The sequence below is a fragment of the Microtus pennsylvanicus genome, chromosome 3 (assembly GCF_037038515.1).
Source record: "Microtus pennsylvanicus isolate mMicPen1 chromosome 3, mMicPen1.hap1, whole genome shotgun sequence".
NCBI classification, from domain to species: domain Eukaryota; kingdom Metazoa; phylum Chordata; class Mammalia; order Rodentia; family Cricetidae; genus Microtus; species Microtus pennsylvanicus.
In genome coordinates this window covers 60,419,130-60,438,441 of record NC_134581.1, presented here as the reverse complement: position 1 = coordinate 60,438,441, position 19,312 = coordinate 60,419,130, and the positions used below count along the sequence as shown (strand labels likewise).

Genomic DNA, 19,312 nt, shown 5'->3' with positions numbered 1-19,312 from the left:
ACAGTAAGCATATTCTCCAACTTGATACTCTGGTCATTTATCTAGGGACAGTTCTGTGGCTCTTCCTCTCATCACTGGGCCTCCTTATGGACCAATGTTCTGGGCGCCTGTTAACAGACCCTGAGGGTTTGGTCAAACTGAAGATCTTCTCTGACAGTCAGCCCCTCTCCTTTCCTCTGCTTTCCAGCAGCTCTTGGCTTCTGTGCTCACGCCACACTTACACACACCGTCTGCTTCAGCAGCAGTGGCCAGGGCACCAAGAGGGATGACACACATGTACCTGGAGGCCAGAGGTCAACCTCAGGTGTCTTTCCTCAGGTGCCACTCATCTTATTTTTTACCTCTGGGGGTGGGGGTGGAGCTGGTGCACAGAGTAAGGATGCACACGGAGACCAATAGAGAAAACTAGGTTTCCGAAAGCTAGTTAGAGGTGGTTGCGGGTCAGCCTAGTCAGTGCTAGGAACTGAATTCTGGTCATCTCTAAGAGCAGCACTCCTAACTCTGGAGCCATCTCCTTCCCAAATACATTGTTTATTTAGTTTTTTTTGTCCAGCTTGGAGCTCACCTGTTAAGCAAGTCTTGCTGGTCAGGGAGCCAGGGATCCACCAATCTCGGTCTCTCTGGCACAAGTGCCTGCCATTATGCCCTCCCTTTTGACATGGGTGCTGGGGATCATATTTAGGTCCTCATGATTGCAGCAAACACTTTACCACCTTAGCCAGCCCTCTGATGGGATTTCTGTTGGCCAGAAGGTGCCAAGACCTGACTTAGCATACTCCCTACCTACCTAAAGCACAGTGAGTGACAATTACTGAATATTCCCTGGATGTATAATGGTCCACTGTAAGAGCAAGCCTATCATGGGAACACTCTGTTAAACCCCCAAGAACAGGGGCCAAGGTCAGATTTGAAGGCACAGATGGGAAGGAGGGGAGGGAGGCTACAGCATCATCTGTGCATAGCGGTGGGGGGAGGAGAGAAGGGGGACGACGACAGGGAGAACAGGAGGGTGGGGGTCTTCCATGGAAATCGACTAAGACTCTAAAAACCCAGAACAGAGGAAGGTGGGAAGACAGTGTGATGGGCATTATTTGTAGAAAAGAGAGTGTCCGGGCAGGGCAAGCCTGAGAAAGGGCACCCAGTTGTCCTTTCTCCAAAGAACACAAGCCTCCAGTTCTTATTTCCACAGTGAGCCGAACCCACCATCTACAGACACCAAAGCCACCTCTTGGAACCTCATCCAAGATGGAAGTATTTGGTAGCAATCACAGGCCAGGGCCAACTTGAATTATTTCTCACTTTTCAAATCAATAAGGCAGTTGGTAGTGTGTTGGGGAACAGGCCTCAAAACAGATTATTTTACAAAATAACCTAACTCAATTATTTTCAGACGGCAGAGAGGGAAAATCCATTTCTCGCCACATTTAATTTTCTCACTCTCTTTCCTTTATCCTTCCCAAATCTCCATCCCCACATCTGGAATGTGATCCTGATGTGCAGTCCCCTTTCTCTGCCAGAAAGGTTGCTGGAGCCTGCCAAGACACTTAATCCAGCCCCCGCCCTTATTGAAACTGCAGGCTGGAAAGCAAGAGGGAGCAGAGGCAAGGGTGTGGGGCTCCATTCTGGCTCCCCAATGCCTTGAATACTTTCCCTAAACCTGGCAGCCACCCCCATGGCTCTTGGCTGCTGCAGCCCACGCCCTCCGGAGGAAGCCAGCCTTTGGGGAGTTCCACCGGTCAACATAAAAAGAGCAAGCCTGTCAGCTCCCACCCAGCCTGGGGGGGGTGTCAAGAAACACATGCTTCTGAGAAGACCATGCCTATGACACCCCAGACGGAAGGAGGTGCCTGAGTCGGAGACTCTAACACATCAGTGAAGTACCCACAGTCCCTGTGGCAAATGGCCTATAGTAAGTAGGCTGCCTGCCCGGGCCGGGCCTTCAAACCCAGAGATGGTGAGCTGAGAGCCCAGCTACAGGGAGTAGCAGGAAGAGTAGAGAAGAGGTCTACTTCTTGTTGTCCCACCTGATGGCTGACAAAAGGCCTTCACTGACATTTCAGGAACTCGTTGTCCTTAAATAGCACACACAGGGCAAGTTAAGAGTGGCTATCATGCCCCACGGCGCAGCAATGACACGCTTATCCTGAGCTCACAGGAACATATCATCTACACTGTTGAGGAGTGCAGACCCTCTCTGCCCGACCTGTCTGTAGTCCTTCCTCTGTGTCCCTTGGCATCCTCATACTGCTCAGCGCTGCCGCTGTTCTGGGAGAAAGCCTGCCCTGGGAAGGAACTGCGCAGGCCTAGAAAGCTGGGGTTAGGAGAAGGGGTTAAGGGAGGGGCAGTTCCAGACTCCTCATGCTGGGAAGCTGTGACTGAGTCCATCCAACCTCAGCAGGGCTGCAGGTGTCCAGGGAGCAGAGAAACCACCCAGAAAAGAGCTCCATGAGCTGAGGAACCAAGAGCCACGGCTGCTCCAGCAGGCTTGACATGAGACAGGTTGCCATTCCCCTAGAGTTCTTCCCAGCCCCTCTTTTCCTTTCTCCCCTTCTTGCTGTTTTTCTGCACTTAAAAAAAAATCAATTTTTCATTGAGCAACCACTCGGCCCCAAGGACCATTTTTTCTGACACAATAAATAAGCAAGACTTCTGTGTAGAAAGGGAGATCTAGCAAACTGAGAGGCATTCGGTGAGAGCTTTGCTTTTGAATATGCGTGCACACTCAACAGATGCACATACACACATGCCTGTAGAAGGGCAAAGTTCAAAGAAGCCAGGGCAAGCCTATCTTTCTCAGGAAGTTATCAGGTTTGGGAGCCAATGTCAAGCAAAGGAGAGTTCCTGGTGAGCTCAGTGCAAGGAGGCTGGGATTAACACTCCCCTTTAGCTGTAGGCCTGAGAGATCAGCCTTATCATAACAGTTTGTTCCAGAAGAACCTCTACTTGGAATGTGGCTCAATCTGCCATGCATGGAAGCCTCCAGAAAGAAGGCTCTGACCTCAAGAAGGTCATGGATCTAAAAGAATCTTACCTAGGGCCTGGCTCATGGTTGGCATTCAGCAAATGGTATTTTCAGGTTCCAAAGATTTACCTCCTGTCCAAAGAGGAGCACAGACAACATCCAGACACAAGGAATGCAAGGTTGACGTGATGGCTCATGCCCAGAATCCCACCACCCAGGAGGCTGAGGCAACAAGATCAATGCAGGTTCAAACAACAACAAATCAAGAATCAGCATCAGGACTGGGAGAGTTTAAGGGGGAGACATCACTAAAAGCACCATAGAAACAACCAGCGTCATATGTATAAATAAGACAGATTTATCAGCCACCAGACATGGCTCTGATCTTGCCACCAGACACGGCTCTGATCTTGCCAGCGCAGTGATGTGGGATTTATTTGGCACTGAAGGCATGTAAAGGTAATGAGAACTCTCTTTCTTTAAACCTGGCTAGGTCATGCAGCAGCTCAGGACCACACAGTACTCCTACATGTTGTTCAGTCGGTTCATTCTGTGATTGTGAGCAACTGACCACAGGGAGGAAGGGGTGGAGCTGGAGTCCAAGCAGCTAGTGGTAAGACCCACAAAACAAGCTCCACACCACCAATGACTTTGTCCAGCATCTAAGGGGTACCTAGTTAACTTCTGTAGAGTGCTTAATTCATTGAATACTTTCTGAGTCATCACTTGGAGAGCTAGTACTTGAGGGTCTGAATGACAAACGCACGCTGACTCTCCATCCTTATCCAACTAGCTCATTCCGAAGCCTCTCTGCTAACTCCCTTCTTGGTAACCTCCTCTCTTCGTCCTGGAGCCTCTTCCTCGGGTGTCCCTTGAGTTCCCTTGGGTTCCTCTGGGTTCCTTGGAGTCAGTTTCCTTCATCTGTTTTCAGACATTTCCTCAGTTTCTTTTCTCCTCAACACCTTGGGGTTTCCTCTGTTCTACTCATAGGTGACAGGCCCTTCCACCTGTGCCCATATTCCTGTCTTGGGGGGGAACTACAGGAAAAAGGTCACGCAAGCGGCAAATGGCAGAGGCAGCATTCAAATTCAATTTCATTGCTCCTCAAGCCCAGGTCTCCTGGGCAAAGAAGACGAGACTTTCATGGCAGGCACTGAAGAAGTAGTGGGGCTCCAACACCCTATGGGTAACATATAAACCAGTGGCCCTGTTACTAGGCCTTGGAACCGGTAGGAAAGCATAGGCCTTCTTCTTCCTACACTCTCAATATGTGTCAGTGTGCTAAAACAGAAGCATTCTATGTACGATTTAGAGTTTGTCCTCCATCCCCTAGAAGTTCATTGGCGGCTCCTTCTGAGTGGCCTCCGATTTCAGCTCTCCAGCCTGTAAATACCTTTGAACTACTTTAAAGAAAACCGAGGTGTGCCTTCTCATCTGCTCTGACCCGCTCCAGTAGGCAAGAAGAAAACACCATATTATGAACTGTTTTACGAGCAGGTTAAATGTGTTCATAAAGGGCTGGGGATTTGGCTAAGTGGGCAAGGACTTGGCCAACCATGCCCAAAGTCTTGGGCACAATCTATAGCACTGAAAAACAAAAGTGCTAATGAAAACTGGACATTAAGGGGTGGGGATATAAGTCAGAGGGTGGAGTGCTTGCATAGCCTGCCTGAGGACCCATGTCTTATCCCCAGCACGGTATAAAGTGGGCATGGTGACACATGTCTCCGACCACAGCAAGTACCTGAGAGGTAAAGCGAGGAGGATCAGGAACTCTAGCGGTTATATTCTTGGCTACATACCTAGTTTAAGATGACACAAGAGCTTGTCTTTGAAAGAAAATAAAATTGTACATTAGGCTTTGATTTTCATAGTTCATTAATTATCAGTTGCAACTCAGCCGAAACCAACTGTAAATAGTGCCGCAGCATAACGATTTGATTTCCTCTCCTCCCACTGCTCATGTAAGAGCATCCCAGGATGAACACACAATGACCTTCCGGGGCAGCCACACTGCTTCTGCTTTACAGGCTGCACATCGGTGCACGCAAGAAGAGCTGGCTGTGTGGGAGAAGATGGCATGGTGGGTAAAAGAGTTTGCCACAAAGACTGGACGCCTAACTTCTGCCTCTGGAACCCAAACGTGGCGGCTTACAGCCGCTATCCCAACACTCCTGACAAAACAGGCGGCAGAGGTGGGGAAATCGGCCAGAAGCTCAGGGATCAGCTAGCCTGGGGCACATGGTGCATCAGCAGAATCAACAAGAGAGACTCTGCCTCAACGATGTGAATGCTAAAATCAACTGGAAGCTTTCCTCTGTCATAGACCCACACCCTGTGCACTGCATGCATGCATGCATGTATATACACACGCGGGTGCATGCAAGCACGCATACACATGCACACACACTAAATAAGAAGCTCAGTGGGACGCAGTGATTATGAAATGAAGAAAAGGGCTGTGAAATATGAGGGGCTGATGCATTAATATGTAGGAACACCTGCGAGGCCCTCGGAAGGCAGCTTAGAGCCTCCCTTAGCCTCACCTACCCAACCCCTAGATCAGCCTTGCAGAAGCAGCATCTTTGGAGTTACGGGCCTTCTGAGCTATCACTCACACTGCTACCTTCTCTTAGACTGTCTTCCCACCCGTGCATTTAAATGGAAAGTTCCACTAAGACCCTCCCAGCACCCAAGCTCACAACTGCTTATAACTCCAGTTCCAGGGGGTTTGATGCCCTCTCTGGCCTCCTGGGTACCGGGCACACATGTGGCACACATACATACATACATACATACATACAGGTAAACACTCACACATAGACAATAATTTTTTTTGTTTTATTTTTTAAGGCCCAGCTTAACTGCTAAGCTTTCCTTCGCCCAGCAGTTTGGGTTGGAATCCATCACTCTTCACCAAGGCTCACAAGAGTACCAAGGGTAAGCCTCAATCACCGCACATCGGACATTGTGTTCAGTTCTGTTCCTCCGGCATCTCTGAGCTCTTAAGAGAAGGACTCATGTATCCCTAACAGACCACATAGGATCCCAATAAACATTCTTGGAAACCAACTCAACTATACCAGCAAATCCCAGGGTGTCTGGAAGGCTTAGCAAGTTTCTCTATGTTCCAAGTTTCCTGGCTTCTGAAGACCCGCACCCTTCAATCCCATCTGTAAAGGATCCAGTATACAAAGAAATGTTGCTACTCGGCTTTGGAGCAGTAACTGCGAGAAACATTCTGTAATTCACCTCCATATAAACACGTTGCTAAGGAAAAGAAACAGGTCTCCTTTGTCTGAGGGAACGGCTGGCAAGCAGCAGGAGTTGGGATAAACTCAGGCCATGTGTTTCCAGCCAGGACCTCACCTCGCAGACCAACCATCAAACCTCAACCTGGCTGAGAAGCTCATGTAACGGAATCGGGGCACCAGGCAGGCCTGGAGGCTTCAGTCTCTCCAAATGGACATTCAACTTGCTTCTGGTTGGAAAAGGATGCTAAACAGATGAGAAGACAAGAAAGCATCAACTCTGTTCAAAGTGCAATGCTGCCAAGCACAAATGCGTGCGGAAACCTCTTCTCCAGCTTCCCTGCTAGACATCCCGAGGAAACAAAGAACGACGTGAGGAGAATAGAGTTGTCATGATTCTTCAAAGGGGGCTTTTATTGGGGAGCTGGAGGAATATGTTGAGAAGTGTAACAGAAGAATCAGGGCTTGCAAGCTGTGGGCGGAAAGTCGAATGCCAAGAAGAAATGAGTTTCCTTAATGGAGATCAGAATAAACAAGTTAGCAGCATTTGGCGACTGACTTCTGAATTCCCATGGCCCTGAAAGGGAGTGGGGAGACAAAAGCGAAGAGATACACCAGGGGGTCTGGGATGCTGTTTTCAGGTCAACCTGGCTATGGAGAAAACAATCTCCATCCCAGGAAATGGCAGGTGACTGTCATCTCCCCATCTCCAGCCCCTAGAGCAAGTCTCCCTTAGGCCCTGGGAGCAGCTATGGACAACATTCTACAGGTTCATACAGAAGGTGACAGCAAGACACACGTGTGAGGACTATTTCAACAGCATTTGAGGATTATCAAAGGCTTCCTTAGTGTGGGGGGGACGTCGTGGTGACTACAGTACTTGCCCTACAAGTGTAAGGGGTAAAGTTTGGGTTCCCAGAAACCTTCTAAACGGGGGTGGGCATTGTTGGCCTGTCTGTAATTCCAACCTCAAAAGGCAAAGAGTCAGCATCCTCCAAACAAGCTGCCTAGCAAGGTTAGCTGTGTTGGCAAGCTCTGGATTTGATTGAAAGACCTTGCCTCGCTGAAGAAGATGGGAGAGCAATAGAGGATAATTCCTATCACCAACCTCGGGCCACTTATGTGTGGACCCACAGATGTGCGCACACACGTGCAGAAATGGGAGAGAAAAAGGCTTCCTTACTTTTGTATCCAGAGAGGAAATTAGAGCAAGTGGCGGACAGAAGTAGCAAGATTGAAAGTCACATGAAACCCATAAGCAGACAGAAAAATTGGTATTGAGAGGACAAAGCCAGTCCACAGAAGCAACACACTTTATGGGGGCTTGTCACACATGTGTGTTTCATTTATAGATGCTTTCCCCAAAGAAGGGACTTTGCCACCACAGCCTCCTCCTCCTCCACCACTTCCTCTTCACGTCCACTTCTTCCTCTCTTTCTTCTTTCTTATCCTTCACTTCTTCTCTTCTCCCCTTTTCTTTTTGTTTGGAACAAGGTCATAAAACAGTGCGCTATGGTTGGCAATGCAGACAGCTCAACTCAGCACTGGCATCAGGCCGCCTCGCCTCTCGCTAGCAGAGGGGGTGTCTTCTATTCCACACCGGCCAGGCAGAGCCAGATGCTCCCTAGAACCTTGCAGCCTTCACAGCCTGTGATGGCTTTACCATACGGTGCTGAACTGGGGTGCAAGGCTGCTTGCTGACAGTATGAATGGACTGTTCCTACTCCCCAGGGCATTTCCACAACAACCCACTGATCCTCCCAGAGCGCAGCTGGCCCTGGAAAGTATTTTCCAAACAGAGGTCACTGGTACCCCAGCTAGCATTCAAAGCGAAGCTGTTTCAAGGACAATGTGTCGACAGGCTTGTGGGATGGTGCTCTTTGAACACAGGGGCGTGAGTGGCCTCACACATCACATCATCTTAAAGGCCATAATAAAACCAACATCCTCCCCCCCTCCCCACACACACTATGGGGTTTCTTAAAAGAATTACCAACAGGTTTAATGCATAAGTATAGGAACCTGGCCATGCACCTTGCCTACAACACTGCATTTATGTGAAGTCCCCTACCACAGTATTTGGGAGTAGCACACCATGGTCACTAGCTCTGGATTTTCCCTCTCCTCCTTCCTTCCCCCATTTTCTTCTGTGCCTTGCTTTTAAACTTCCAAAGATACCTCAGACTAGCTGGCTGCTCTGTCCTAGCTAAATTTCTTAGACATTAAAGAAATCCAGCTTTGGAGGTTGTGTTCAAGGGACCATATTGGGTGGACTCTGGAGTTGGTTGTCTTGAGGAATGAAGGGAGAGAAAGAATAGCTCAGTGTTTCCACTCTGCGGACAAGAATACGGCACGGTGGACAGAGTGCTTGCCCAGAAGGTACACTGCTTTAGGTCTCCTGGCCAGGATCTCATCAACTAGGAGTAGAGGCACACAGCCGAAATTTCAGCACTACGGAGGTAGGGGCAAGAGGATCAGAAGTTCTAGGAGACCCTCTTCTACACAGCAAGCTTGAAGCTAACTCCGTCTCAAAACCAAACACGCCAACTTATGTTCATTTTAGAAATTCTAACACTGGGCTCTCAATATGCCAAAGATCCAGAAGGGAAACCAGTCAGGCAGTCCCTGGCAGTCCCAGTTCCAGAACTCAGAGCTCTGGACTCCCAGCTTAATCCTATTCCGTAACGGAATGCTGTCAGGTTCTAGCGTGGCCGGCTCCCCGTCAACAACATGCACTTCAAAGCAAAGGAATCAAAAAGAAGCAGACAGACAGACAGACACCAACAGACCCTCGTTTCATCTACTGGAAAGCAGGACTTCGGGGTATTTTTAGTGACTACATTCTTGTGGTCAGAATCAAGGCGAAAACTGGATTTCACTAAAAATAATGAAGCTTAAGTTAATGTGCCCCACCTTGTTTTTTGGCATCACACCCCCCCCCTTAAAATTTACTGCTTCTATAATTATAGGGCTGGCACTCTATCACACCACTGGGCAAGGAGTCACTTGAAATGTGCTAGAATAGAATAGAGATGGAGATTTAATTACCATGCTACCATGGTTTTCTTTCTTTCGGGGAGCAGCATGTCAGCACTTCCATAAACCGATTTGCATTACGTTAAAATTAATGGACCAGAACCTTGCACTCCGGAGAAGAAGTGGACCATACCCCAGTCCTGCAGCTCTCTACCTCCCGGCACCAGCTGCACATTGGCCAACACTTGAGTCTCCATCGTAGTTACAAAGCCCCTGTGGCCTCTAAGAGTAAGACTGCCTATCCCAGCCCAAACCCACACCAATCCCATTCTCAGACACCCAGGACCTGCTGGTGTGGTCTTGGGGCAGAGAAATTGCAGCTCAACAAAATGCTGAGTCTCAGAACTACTGAATAGAAGCTTATCTCTTCTTTCACCCCACATTTATCTATTATATTTATGGAGAGAGAGAGAGAGAGAGAGAGAGAGAGAGAGAGAGAGAGAGCGAGAGAGCGAGAGAGAGAGCGAGAGAGAGAGAGAGCGAGAGAGAGAGAGAGAAATACATCTCAGCATCCATGTAGAGTCCAGAGGATAACTTGATCGAGTCAGTTATCTCCTTCCACCACGTGGTCCCAGCAATTGAACTCCGGCCAGAAGGTCAGAAGATTCAGGGACAAGTACCTTTACCTTCTGACCTTCTCACAATCCTGGTCAGACCGTGTATCTTAATGACATTTCTACAGAGTGAAGTTTGAAAAGTGCTGATGTCAAGGAAGATGCGCTATTCCAAGGGCTTGGTTCTGAGGAACTGAAAAGACAGCCTGGACTTGACGTTCACAAGCGTGATGGTTAGCTTCAGCTGTTAGCTTACATGTGGGAACAGAGTCTTAATACAGCAGGCTGGTCTACAGGCATGCTTGTGAGGGATTTTCTTAGCTGGGTTACTTGAAGTGGGAAAACTCACCCTGAATGTAGGCAGCACCATTCTTGCTGGTCCCTGAACTCAGTGAAGGGATGAGAGCCACCTGAGCAGTAGCCAGCATGCATGAGCCACCGCTCTGTGCTCTTGACTGTGGATGCAATGTGACCAGCTGCCTAAAGTTCCAGATGGTGATAGACTGTGTAACCTGGAACTGGGAGTCAATTAAAATCCTTCTCCTCTGTGTTGCTTTATTTATCAAGGCAACAAGGAAGAAACCGAGACACCAAGTGTGGTACTCTGAATGTGGTACCCCCATAAACTCATAAGGAATGGTACTATTAGGAGGTATGGCCTTATTGTAGGAAGTGTGTCACTGTGGGGGCAGGTTTTGAGGTCTCCTATGCTCAAGCTACTCTCAGCATAGCCACAGTTCACTTCCTGTTGCCTGTGGCTCAAGATATGGAACTCTCAGTTCCTCCAGCACCTTGTCTGCCTGCTTACTGCCATGTCACACCATGGTGATAATGGACTAAACCTCTGAAATGGTAAGCCACCCAGTTAAATGGCTTCCTTTAGAAGAGTTGCCATGGTCACAGTGTCTTCTCACAGCAATAGAAACCCTAACTAAGACACCAAGGATGACCTGAAAAACAAGCTTTCCTAAAAGTTCAGGCCAGCAGGGGGGATAACTTTCATCTTTTTTGTCCAGCTCCCTTCCTTTCGTGTGTGTGTGTGTGTGTGTGTGTGTGTGTGTGTGTGTGTGTGTGTAGGGAGTGGAGCATATTCACACATGTAAGTATCTATGGGTGCCAGAGATGGACTTCTGCATTATTCCTCAGGTATGTCTGTTCCCTTGGTTTTTTGACACTTGCCTGGGGCTCATCAATTAGGCTAGGCTGGCCGGTCAAAGAGCACTAGCAACTTACCTGTCTCCACCCCTCCAGCACTGGGGTTATAAGTGTGCATGGCCATGGGAGGCTTTTTATGTAGGCCTAGGGGTAGAGCACAGGACCTCCTAGTACATCCAACTAAACGAACTCCAAACTCTTAAGTTAACGAATCCATTTATTTTTGCAGAATTAGGGATGGAAACCAGGGCTTTGTGCAAACTAAGTAAACAGCCTACTATTGAACCACACTTCTGGCTCTAAATTTTATTTGTATTTGTTTATTTATTTACTTACTTATGTTTATTCTTTTTAGGGGGTGGAGTCAGTTTTGGAACTCAATTTGTAAACCAGGCTGGCCTTGAACTCACAGAGATCTGCCTGCCTCTGCCTCCCAAGTGCTGGGATTAAAGGTATGCTCCACCATAGCTTGACTATTTTTTTAGACAGATTCTTGAGTCTCTCAAGCTGGTCTCCAGCTTACTGTGCAGCAAAAGACAGTCTTGATTCTCCTTCCTCCAATGTCTGATGGCTGGAATTACAACTGCATACCACTAAGGACTAAACCCAGGGCTTTGTAAATGCTAGGCAAGGGTTCTATCAACTGAGTTATATACCAAGCCTCTGTTTAATTTTAATTAGCTTAAATTTAAAAGTTTTCCATGACTACTGATTAACTACTAGAGGCTGCATGGGTATGTAAAAACACCATGGAAGCCCCTGCACCTATCTCAGGCCTAGGAAAATCAGGACAGACCCCATTAAAAGAAGGGAAATTGATGAGACACTAAAAGTACCAATCAAATAACCCAGAAAGGCTTCAACAAATATATTTATACATGCTGACTATATCCAGAGAGGCAAACAAGCAGACCGCCAGATCGCCAGTGGGAAGAAGGTGGCATTCACATGGGTGGCAGACCTGGTACTAAGAAAGCCTCTCCTGAGGGAAGGGTGTGTGAAATATTCAGGGTGATTGAACACATTGGCAAATTTATCAAAGACAAAGGAAGACCAAGGGAGATGGCTCAGTGAATAAACTGCTTCAGGAGCATGAGTCCCCCAGTCCTGGTGCCCAGCAGGAAAAGCCAAGCAAGTTGACATGTGTCTGTAATCATAGTTCTGAGGGTTAAGGCAGGCAAACAGCAAGGACCCATGGCCAGTCAATCTAGCCTCAACAGCGGGTGCCACAGCCAGTCAATCTAGCCTCAACAGTGGGTGCCATGGCCAGTCAATCTAGCCTCAACAGTGGGTGCCACGTCCAGCCAATCTAGCCTCAACAGTGGGTGCCATGGCCAGTCAATCTAGCCTGAACAGTGGGTGCCACGGCCAGCCAATCTAGCTTCAACAGTGGGTGCCATGGCCCGTGAGACCCTGTCTCAAAATATAAGGTAGAGAAACAATTGAGGAAGACATTCTGGCATCAAGCTCTGACCTTCATTTGTGCCTACACAAGCATGCACACACACACACACATGCACACACAGACACACACACACATATATATCTATAATTACACAAAGATCTTTGTAAAAAAAAAAAAAGGGTTAAAACTAGAAAGAGCTGTGCACCATTAGAATTCGGCCTTCTCTCTCAGCTCCCTTCTTACACCTCTTCTCTCAAGGGACTGACTGCTGGCGCCTGGAAATGCCCTTTCCATTCTTATTCCAGCCCCCAAGACTGCAAGTGTACAACTCCTTATAGTCAGAGTAAGACAATCCCACCCCACAAAATGAACCAACAACAGAAAAGGGGCTCATGCAGACATGAGAAACCCCCGTGTCATTATAGTCAGTGTCACAGCATATGACTGTGACTGGACTGAAGAAAGATCCGGGTCAAAATGAATAAACCTTAAAAGTCACTTCTTCTTGGCTTTTTCTCCTTGGATGGTTCATGTTGTTTAGCCTGCACACTTATCCAGAAGCTTCTCCCTCCTGATCACACACATAGCTGGAATTCCTCACTTGCTTTCCCAGTACCACACCTGAAGACCATCACTGCCCCCACAAGCCTCATGTGTTAGACCCTAGGAAAAGATGCTAATGCCTTCCCATGGCACAAGACTCTGACAGGCAAAGGCCGTATGCATTAAGTAGATGTTTTATTTGTTTTTAAAATCACATTATAATTTCATCATTTCCCCTTCTACTTTGCTTCCTCCAACCCCTCCCATGTCCTTTCCTTCAAACTCCTACTCTCATTTTGTAATTATATATATATACATACACATATGTATATATATCACACATATATACATAAATATATGAACATAACTTGCCCAGTTCTTTAATGCTACTTGTGTGTTTGTAATTTCAAGGTTTACCAACTAATATTGAATAACCAAATAAGGGGCTTATCCCAAGGGAAGATTATTTCTGTTCTCAGCATTCCTTAGATACCTGTACATTTTAAAAGTTTTATTTTATGTATACAAGTCTTTGCTTCTGTGTGTGTGTGTGTGTGTGTGTGTGTGTATGTGTGTGTGTGTATGTATACCCCACATGCATGACTGGTACTTGTGGAGGCCAGAAAAAGGCACCAGATCCCCTGGAATTGTAGTTATAGGCGATTATTAAATGTCAATTGAGCGCTGAGTATTGGACCTGGGTCATCTACAAAAGAAGCAAGTTTTCTTAACTAATGGGATCTCTCTAGACCTGTGTGTGTGTGTGTGTGTGTGTGTGTGTGTGTGTGTCTGTGTCTGTGTCTGAATTCAGGTTGTCAGACTCAGTGGCAGCCCCCTTTACTGGCTGAGTCATCTTACTGGCCCTCATTAAACAGACCTTAGGATGTATAGCAACACAGCATCCAAGAGGGTGATCACAAGAAATCCTACCAAATGCTCATGATGACAACTTGGTGTTTCCATATTTCTCCCCAAGTGTGCAATGATGCCTGAGCCCAGAGAAACCATCACACGATTACTTGTTACACCTACGTTAGTTGGTATGGCAAGAAACAACTAAAGGAAGACTTACAGCATGGGCTAGGTGTCAAAGAGGACACAAGAGGAATCTCTGTAAGGGCTTAGGAGCAGAGATCCAGTCAGCACCCCGCCTGCAGGCCTGGCGAGGTGGCACAAACATTTCCGAGAGGCTGCCAGTGCGGTGAGTCAAATGGTGTTCTTAACCCTCAAATAAGCCCCTGCACTAAGCCTGGGACCTATGCAACAGGCATAGTTTAATCTTTGCAGGCATAATGAGGTTAAGAATCTAAATGATGTCATGCTGGATTTAAAGTAGCTCTATATTCAATGACATGAATCCTTACAAGAGAAAAACAGGGGTGATTTGAATCATAAAGACATGCAGAGAAGATCTTTTTTTTTTTAAATAGGACCTTTTTAATACAAAAAGGGGGGCAGGGTCTAGAAAGCACTTAAATAAGAACGAGTGTCAGGAGCCAGCAACAGGGGCCGCAGGGACTCTGCGCAGAGGGATGATGCAGACTGAATTCCGAGCCTCTTTGATCCTCCACCACGGCCAAGCTTGTGCTCCTGGCCCACTCCAGCCACCAAGAAGTCCCCAGCACTGGAGAACTTGAGGCTGTTGATAAAACCAACCAGGGGTATGTCACAAAGAGGGTCAAGCTGTCGGAAGCCCTCTCCACACTGCCAAAGCCGCACACAGGCATTGTGGGAGCCTGTGGCCACAAGGTCTGTATTAAGCAGGGCCGTCACCGATGACACCCAGTAGGGCTGCTCCAGGCCTGGCTCCCCATGCAGTCCGTGAGCTTCCCGCTGGAGGGCAAGCGGCCGTTTCTTGGAGAGGCCCCACAAGGCCACGGAGCCATCATCTGCACCGGACACCATGTGCTCCTCATTGATCAGATGGATACAGTCAATAGAGCCCTGGTGGCCATAGAAGACAAGCTGGGATTCCTCTGGGATCTTCCACACACGCACAGTCCCATCCCGGCCCCCGGCTGTCACACAGCACTCTCGGCTCAGGGCATCCAATGCGGCCACAGCATCCTGGTGCCCAAAGAGGGTCTCCACATAGGAGTTCTCGGCTGCGTTCCACACCTTCACTGAGCGGTCGTGGGAAGTGCTGTAGAGCTGGTGGGTACCTCTTCGGAAGGCCAGTCCCGACACAGCATCCCGGTGTCCTGTGAAGGTGTACAGGTGCTGGCAGCTCTGGGCCTCCCAAATTAGAATGAGTTTGCTTCGGTCACCAGAGGCAAGGTACTTGCCATTAGAGGAGATGGCCATGCAGAGGATGTGGCTGCTGTGGCCTGAAGGCTGCTCCTGGGTACCCTTCTTGGCTCGAGGAATTACATGCAGTTTCCGCCCAGTCTCTACACTCCACTTAATGATGGTGCAGTCTTTGGCGGCGGAGAAGATGGCCAGGTCATCAGGAGTGATAACCAAGCACGTGATGGAGAGCTGGTGGCCCCGTAAAACTCGAATGTCGGTGGGAGCCGGGGCCTGGATCTCCTTTGCCACCGACTTCTGTAACCTGCCTCTCTGCTCGAGCACGTCTTCTTTTAAGCGTCCCGCCACCTGATCCTCCTCAAATTCACGAGCTTCAGCCTTCTCCTCCTCTTGCTGCCTAAGCTGCTCAAGGTAGAGTTTGGCCAAACGTAGCTTCTTCTCCTGCGCAGTCTCATCTAGCTCCTCCTCCTCCTCTTCCTCTGTTTTCCTTGGAGCCAAACTCTCAGTCTCAGAATCACTGGAAATTTCTTCATTCATCTTGCCGCCACCCTTGGATTTGCCTCTGTCCCCAGCAGAGTCGACCTTTCGCAGCCGCTTGCCGGCCCCCGCAGCGGCCCCGAGTCCGGGGACCGGCTTTGCCCGCTTGCGAGTTGCCACGGCAGTGGACATGATCATCAGGGTGCGGCGGCTGCGGGAGAACTCCTGCAGAGAAGATCTTAAAGGCCACATGAAGACGGGACAGAGGGCACAGTGGGGCTTCTACAAAGGCCAAGGAAGCTGAGGATGTCTGGGGCTTCCCGTACTAGGAGGGTAGAAAATAAATTGCCCAGAGACTTCAAGAAGCAGCCAGTCCTCCTGATCCTTGATCACTGGCTTCTGCACTGTGAACTGCCTAAGAAAGTCTTGTTGCTTTAAGCCACTGAGGTGGGGGCAACCTAGGGCAACCAGCAGATGGGGGTGGTTTTGCATGATTTTGTCTCCTAGTTAGGGTACCATGAGGCAGGTAGGCACAAAAGTCTTGCATTCTGCAAGGGCTACGTCTTTCTAGGCCCTTCTTATGTATATAGAACTATACAGAGAAGGCACAGGAATAACTAGGAGGCCTCAAATACCTTCTGAATCTCAATACCAAGAAAGGCAGAAGATTACAAAGCTACAAAGACACACAGAAATAGTAAGCTGAAGAGGTCCCAGGAGCAATGGGGTATCTGGGGCAAGTAGCTGCTTCCTCTGGGCCAGCTCACCATCATCCAATGAGGAGGGTACTTCAGGAACTGCTTGGAGCTGTGGGGCTTCTACTCAGCACATCTACCAGGGATGAATGCATGAGAGACAGAGCCCATTCTGTAGTCTCTGTAGAGTCTGGCCTCGCCAGAACATCTGTCTTCAGGGAGGGGGCACATAGGGATTCTTGATGGGAAAAAATCTCAGAGGGAAGATGCTATCGCCAGCGTGGGTTTAGAGGAGAAAGTCCACATGCAGCAACACTGTACCTCTGTCGCTGCTTCTTACATCTCAGACTCCCAGCATTTAGGAGAACCGCAGGCAGAGCTGAGCCAAAGCCCTCATGTGTGTGCCCGGAAGCCTCCTACATCCCATAGCAGCCTTTCCCACTACCCAAAGCATGATCTGAAACTAATCAGTTATGATGTTTGTAAACTCCAGAAGGAGAATGGGATTTTGTGGCTCTAGTAAGTATAGTCTACTGTTCTTCTCTAAGATACTATTTTTAAAATCTGTGTAGGAGATGTGTGAACAGGCTCATGCGTATGCATGCATATATCAGCATGTTGCTGCCCCTCCCCTTTCCACCTTGTTTGAGACTGGGTTTCTTTATTGTTAGATGCTGTGTAAGCCAGGTTAGCTGTCTCTGCCTCTCACACCATTGGAGGAATGCTGGGGTTACAAATATGAGATACCATATCCAACTTTTAAGTGGGCATCTGAACTCAGGTCCATGGGCTTGTGTGGGAAACGGTTCACCCACTGAGACATCCCTCTGCGTGCCCTTAAATATATATTTTAAAAAGCAATTTGGTCAAGTCAAATGATGTGCCAACTTTTCCACCTGAGTTCACCGGCTCTCTTCCTCTTTCTTTTTCTCTGCCCTCCCACTTTCCCTTCTGCCCTCTCCTACCAGAGGGATGCTGGAATTATGCTCACTTGCTGCTAACGAGTTCATTATCAGTGGTTACACTTTGGAGCAATCTCTTACTTCTTCTTGGCTTTCAACTGTACTGCCTGCATTCGTTATACTGGATGCACATTAGGAAAAGCCTGGGACACTGAAGTCATAATTCTAGAAGAAATATAGTAAAGCTCTACTACATGGACGTGAACAAAAAGGAAAGGAAGACAGAAGGAAAGAGGTGAGGAAAGGAGGAAGACAGAGGCAAGAGATAAAGGAGGAAAGAAAAGAGGAAGAGAGGAGGGGAGAGAAAAGTAGAGTGACAGAAGGGAGGGAAAGACAGAGGAAGGAGGGGGACATAAAAGAGGACGGCGGAGGCATGATGGGGGAGAGAAAGGAGGAAGGAGAGAAGAGAGAGAAGGAACAAAATACGAGAGTGGATACTACACACTAGTAACGGTGAGGACATCAACGCACACCTACCCACACACCCCAGAGATGGTGCAGACCCTCCGGCCACAAGAGAACACCTAGGAGCAGCTATGGCAACCTTCCAGAAGCTCATTAAGGCTGGCCTGGGCAGCGGGAAGCCACTATGGCCAGAGCTCTCCAAGGGCAAGAACGCAATCACCTCTCAGGGCTTGATCTGAGAGACTGGAATCTCCCACTTACAAGGAGGATGACACACTGGCCTCTCTGGTTCATTTTCCAAGCCGATGTCCCAAGCTCTCACTTACCGTCTCTAACGGCCCTGAAGTCACTTATCTTCTCTGAGTCACAGTGTCTTAGTCTGTGAAGCAGGGATAAGAGGCCCAGGAGCGAACCCAACCAACCTCACAGAGCAAGCTTTGTAGCTAGGTGGAGAGTCCAGTCAGAGAGACGCGTAATACAGAGTGTTGATAAAATGCTTGGCTCCAAATGCTGAACCAGAGCCCGGAAAGTCAGATCCACCTCAATACTACTTAAGCCCATGCACTTGTAAGCTTTCTGCGTGCTTGCCACGTGATGCTCATCACACCCACCCTGGGAGGTAGGAAGGTTATGATTCCCATTTCACAGACCGAAGCTGCTACAATCTGGATCTGAAGCTGTCCAAGGCCCACGAAAGGGGTGCAAATGGAGGGAGGCAAACCCTTTAAGTGGTATGGCCTTTGTGAGGTCCTTAGTTCATTGAGAGACATGCTCTTTTTTTTAAATATTTATTTATTATGTATACAATGTTCTGTCTGTATGTCTGAACTAGACCTCATTACAGATGGTTGTGAGCCACCATGTGGTTGCTGGGAATTGAACTCAGGACCTTTGGAAAAGCAGGCAATGCTCTTAACCACTGAGCCATCTCTCCAGCCCCGAGAGACATGCTCTTAAAAGGGGATTTTGGACCCCAAACCCTCTCCTTGTCTGTTCCCCTGTTGGTTGTACTGGTTAGATTTTGTTGTCAACCTCGATACAACCTAGGAAGAGGGACCTTCAAATGAAGAATTACCCAGATCAGACTGGCTTGTGGCCATGCCTGTGAGAAACTGTTTTGATTGGTGATTGATGGCGGGCCCAGTCTATGGGCAGCACCATCCCTAGGCAGGCAGGCCGGGGCTGGGCATCAGCTGAGAGAAAACAAGCTAAGGAATGAACAGCCAAGCATTATCCTCCATGTTTCCCACTTCAGTTCCTGACTGAATTCCTTTCATGACTTCCCTCATTGATGGACCGTGACCTGGAAGTAGAAGCCAAATAGTCCCTTATGTCCTCCCCAGGTTGATTTTGGCCAGTGTTTTGACTAAAACAGGGAACAGGGCAACAGGGAAGCAAAGCAGGACGCTGGCCCTGAGGGGGGCAGTGTGCTCTCCCACACATCTCCTGCCAATGTCACTGGACAAGGCCACTCTTCACTAACACCCAGAACCTTGACCCTGGTTCCTACTGCCCTCTGGCCTTCAGTTCTGGCTCTCTGAGTTGGACAGTCCTTTCTGCTTTGTCCCCTCACCCTTCTCTCTTCACATCGTCTCTGGCACCGTAGGAGGCTGCTTAAGA

General features: G+C 48.5%; 1 protein-coding gene and 1 pseudogene across 2 annotated transcripts in view; both read right to left on the bottom strand.

Moving 5' to 3' along the window:
* Thsd4 (thrombospondin type 1 domain containing 4) overlaps window positions 1-19,312 on the bottom strand; it is a 585,674-nt gene that overhangs the window by 345,421 nt on the left and 220,941 nt on the right. The window lies entirely within an intron of this gene.
* On the bottom strand, window positions 14,333-15,839 carry LOC142845963 (U3 small nucleolar RNA-interacting protein 2 pseudogene; annotated as a pseudogene).